Source organism: Penaeus vannamei, chromosome 18, assembly GCF_042767895.1.
Source record: "Penaeus vannamei isolate JL-2024 chromosome 18, ASM4276789v1, whole genome shotgun sequence".
NCBI classification, from domain to species: Eukaryota; Metazoa; Arthropoda; class Malacostraca; order Decapoda; family Penaeidae; genus Penaeus; species Penaeus vannamei.
This window is the reverse complement of record NC_091566.1, coordinates 28,837,871-28,842,870: the sequence shown is the minus strand read 5'-3', so window position 1 is coordinate 28,842,870 and position 5,000 is coordinate 28,837,871. Positions and strand designations below refer to the sequence as shown.

The following is a 5,000-nucleotide window of genomic DNA, read 5'->3' as shown; positions in this document are numbered from 1 at the left end:
AAGAGAGAGAGAGAGAGAGAGAGAGAGTGAGGGAGAGAGAAAGAGAAAGAGAGAGAGTGAATGAAAGTGAGAGTGAGAGAGAGAGAGAGAGAGACTAAGTGAGACAAAGAGAGAGAATAGAATGAGTAAGTGAATACAAATGTGTGTCTATGTGCGTCAAGTCCGAACGCTTGTGTGCGTGTGTGTGAAAATAACTATTTTCAACGTGCTGTCACACCTTGCCATCTTCATCAGACTTTGTGTCCATCTCAATCCCGTCGCCGCCCAGTCAGTCACGCCGCGCACTCCCCCTCGTGACTTCACATCAACTACAACTAAAATATTTAGTCCCGCGGTCTACGAGTCGGTGCGGGGAGTCGCCGGTGTCTACGTGCTTAAAGTAAGTTTATGATTTAGACATATTTTTTCATGTGAGGCAATCGGACATTCAGGAAAAACGGAGAGAAAAAAAGACATTCTGGAAAAAACCGGAGAGAAAAACAGACATTCAGGAAAAACGGAGAGAAAAACAGATATTCAGAAAAAAAAACATACAGACAGACAATCATTCAGAAAGACAGACAAATAGAGAAAAAGACATAATCACATTTCGAAACGTACAAAAAGAAATAAACAAGAGACAGAGATAAACCAACCAAGCAAGACAATAAACAAGCAGACAGAAAAAAAACAAAGCCTAAACAAATATCAAAACAAAAAATACCGATCATCGCGTTTCCTCAACTTTACTACCAATACCACCGCCTCTCTCTCTCTCTCTCTCTCTCTCTCTCTCTCTCTCTCTCTCTCTCTCTCTCTCTCTCTCTCTCTCTCTCTCTCTCTCTCTTCCTCTCTCTCTCTCTCTTTTCTTTATCCCCCCTCTCTCTCTCTCTCTCTCTCTCTCTCTCTCTCTCTCTCTCTCTCTCTCTCTCTCTCTCTCTCTCTCTCTCTCTCTCTCTCTCTCTCTCTCTCTTTTCTTTCTCTTCTCTCTTCCTCTCTCTCTCTTTCCCTCTCTTTCTTCTCTCTCTCCCCCTCCCTCTTCTCTCCTCTCTCCCGGCCGTCCGCCTCTCCGTCTCTCTCTCTCTCTCTCTCTCTCTCTCTCTCTCTCTCTCTCTCTCTCTCTCTCTCTCTCTCTCTCTCTCTCTCTCTCTCTCTCTCTCTTCCTCCCCTCTCTCTCTCTTTCTCTCCTCTCCCTCCTCCCCTCTCTCTCTCTCTCTCTCTCTCTCTCTCTTTCTTTCTCTCTCTCTCTCTCTATCTCTCTCTCTCTCTCTCTCTTTCTCTTCCTCTCTTTCTTTCTCTCTCTCTCCCACCCTCTCTCTCTCTCTCTCACTCTCTCTCTCTCTCTCTCTCTCTCTCTCTCTCTCTCTTTCTCTCTTTCTTCTCTCTCTTTCTTTTTCTTTCTTTCTCTTCCTTCTCTCTCTCTCTCTTTCCTCTCTTTCTCTCCCCCTCTCTCCCTCCCCCTCTTTCTCTCCTCTCTCCCGGCCGTCCGCTCTCTCCGTCTCTCTCTCTCTCTTCTTTCTCTCTTTCTCTCTCTCTCCCTCTCTCCCTCCCCCCCTCTCTCTTTCTCTCTTTCTTTATCCTCCCCCCCCCTCTCTCTCTCTCTCTCTCTCTCTCTCTCTCTCTCTCTCTCTCTCTCTCTCTCTCTCTCTCTCTCTCCCTCCCCCTCTCTCTCTCTCTTTCTCTTTATCCCCCCTCTCTCTCTCTCTCTCTCTCTCTCTCTCTCTCTCTCTCTCTCTCTCTCTCTCTCTCTCTCTCTCTCTCTCTGTCTCTCTCTTTCTCTCTCTCTCTTTCTTTTTCTTTCTTTCTCTCTTCCTCTCTCTCTTTCCTTCTCTTTCTCTCCCCCTCTCTTTCCCCCTCCCTCTTTCTCTCCCTCTCTCCCGGCCGTCCGCTGTGCCTTCAGATGTCTGTCGAGGGAGACCGCGTCCGCATATCAGCATAGGTCACGTCTTCGAAAACTCCCGGGCCTTTTGTATTTCTGAGAAGACGAGACGAGAAAAGAAGAATAAACAAAACAAAACACAATGAGAATAATAATATGCAAATGCTCTTTTCAGCGACGAAGAACGAGAGACAAACTTTGCGGATACCTGATCTCTCGCGTCCTTTTAAACTTCGTGCGTCGCCGTGTTTGTGATGTCATTTTCCTGGCTCAATGGCGGGTATGTGGAGGTATTATTATTTTTTTTATTTTTTTTTTTTTTTTTGCGGGAGGGGGGGGGGAGCAATACTCTGTGTGTATGTGATCTCTGTCTTTTAAGATTATTTTTATTGTTTTTTTATGATTACTGTTCTTATTGAGAGTAATATTGATAATCAGACTGAAAAGCAGCATAAATAAAACTATGAGCAAATATTAAATCAAAATTAAAACTAGAGAGCGCATACCTCCGCCAAGGCAATAGGATCACTGATGCAATAACGACATTCACACTTGAAAAATTGCATTCTAAAATCACCTCTTTCTCAAGTACTCTAGTGACGTCCGTAAATATAACCTTCTTGGTGTCGGCAATGAAAGTAATAATAGGCAATAAGGCCACTGATGCAATGAAAAAAATTCACACCTCAAGAATTATATTAAAATCTTTCAACCACACAGGTGATGTCCGTAAACATAAGCTCCTTGGCGGAGGCAAGGCAATCAGGCTAATGATTCTTTCATTTAAAAAAATGGCATCTAAATTAGGCTAAGACACAGCTCTGGTAAAAATCTCTTTATAACTTTTTGAGTCATCCTGCTAACCAAAGAACAAATAAACTAACTGACTAATCAACTCGACCAAAAACATAACCTTTGCAGAGGTAATAATATGAATTACCCATATTGCCAAGGCACCAAAATATTCCTGAATCTGGGTCATGATCCCGAAGCTAAGTTAGGCAAAGACACACCTGGTAAAAAAAAATATAAAAATTTGTTCATAACCTTTTGAGTTATCCTGCTAACCAGCTAACAAACACACAAATTAACCAAGTCTACTAAAACATAGCCTCCTTGACGGAGGTAATAATAACAGTACCATTACGGTAACAGCAAAAATGATAATAATGATATTCCATTCATAACACTTTCTTCTACTATTACAACTACTACTACTACTACAAGTATTACTGATATTACTACTACTGCTATTGCTGCTGCCGCTGCTGCTGTTGCTTCTGCTACTACTACTAATTCTACTTCTACTACTACTACAAATATTACTACTACTGCAACTACTACAGCTGATGTTGCCTCCGTTACTACTATTGCTACAACAAGTACTAGTACTACATCTATTACTACAGGAACTACTACTATCATTACTACTAGAGCTGCTGTTGCTTCTGCTACTACTTTTTTCCTTGTTCTGCTTCTACTACTACTACTACTGCTACTACTACTACAATTATCACAAGTAATAATAATAATAATAATAATAATAATAACAATAATAATAATAATAATAATAATAATGATAATAATAACAATGATAACAATAATAATAGTAATAATGATAATAATAATAATATTATTATTATTATTACTATTATCATTATCATTATCATTATTATTATCATTATTATTATCATAATTACAACAACCGCATCAACGGCAATAACAACAATCACAACATCATCGCCACCACTCACAACACAAACAAGGGAGGCGCATTCCAAGCAGGCGGCCGCGTGAAACATTATCACAGAGGTTCTTGACCACCTCACCCTGGCGCTCAAGAGGGGATCAGTTGCGACAGCGAGAGCATGCAATTGAAAACATGAGGAGGGAGGGAGGAGAGGAGGTGGAGGGCAAGAAGGAGGGGGGGAGAAGAGAGAGAAGGGAGAGAGAGGGGGGAGGGGAGGAAGGGGGTGGAGGGGAGAGAGGGGGTGGGGGAGGGAAGGAGGAAGGGAGGGAGGTGAGGGAGGGGGGAGGGAGGGGGAGGAGGGAGGGAGGGAGGGAGAGAGAGGGGGAAGCGGGGGTGGAGGGAGGGAGAGGAGGAGGGAGGAAGAGAGAGAGAGAGAGAGAGAGAGAGAGAGAGAGAGAGAGAGAGAGAGAGAGAGAGAGAGAGAGAGAGAGAGAGAGAGAGAGAGAGAGAGAGAGAGAAGGGAGGGAGGAGAGGAGATGAGGGCAAGAAGGAGGGGAGAAGAGAGAGGGTGGAGAAGGGAGGGAGGGAGGGAGGGAGGGGGAGAGGGAGGGAGAGAGATGGGGTTGAGGGGAGGGAGGGAGGGAGGGAGGGAGAGAGAGGAGGGTGGGGAGGGTTAGGGGGAGGGAGAGAGGGGGGTGGAGGGAGATGAGAAAGAGAGAGAGGGAGGGAGGGAGGGAGGGAGGGGAGGGAGGGAGGGAGAGAGAGAGAGAGAGAGAGAGAGAGAGAGAGAGAGAGAGAGAGAGAGAGAGAGAGAGAGAGAGAGAGAGAGAGAGAGAGAGAGAGAGAGATGGGGAGAAAAGAGAGAGTAAAGAAGGGGATATGAGAAATAAGGACGCGAAAAGAAAGGAGAGAAGAAGGAGATAATGAAACAGGAGACGTAGGTGTAGATGAGGAGAAGAGGAAGAATGGGGTGAAAAGGGAGAGAGGAGAAAAGGGAAAAGAGAAAGAAGGACACGGGGAGAACAATAGCTAAATGGGAGATAAGAGAAGGAAGATGAGGAGAGGGCAGAAGAGAAGGAGGAAGAGGAAAGAGGAGAAGAAAATGAGGAGAAAAGGAGAGAAGAGAGAGAGGAGGAAGAAGAAAAGTAAAGTAAGGAAAAAAAATAGAAAAGAAGATGAGAGCCTGAGAAGAGAGGGAAAATGAAGTGGAATTTGAGAAACAAGGGAAGGGGAAAGGAAAGAAAGACGTGAAAGAGAGGAGAAAAGAGAAGAAAAGGAGAGGAAAAAGAAGAGTAGAGTATAAGAGAAACGAAGGAAGGAGGAAAGGAGAAGAAAGAGGAGGAGGAGAGGCGAAAAGAGAAGAGAAAGATAGGAAAAAGAAGAGAAGGGGAGGGAAGGGGAAAGAAGGAGGAAGGAGGAAAGGGAAGGAGAGGAAGAGATAGTGGCAAGAGA

General features: G+C 44.2%; 1 long non-coding RNA gene across 1 annotated transcript in view; it reads left to right on the top strand.

The window, feature by feature from the left end:
* Positions 1–292: 292 nt before the first annotated feature.
* The window catches only part of LOC138864866 (uncharacterized), a 34,401-nt gene continuing 29,693 nt past the window's right edge, over positions 293–5,000 (top strand). The window contains exon 1 of the long non-coding RNA XR_011399254.1: positions 293–379. This is a non-coding gene — a long non-coding RNA (uncharacterized lncRNA). The remainder of the gene's footprint in view (positions 380–5,000) is intronic.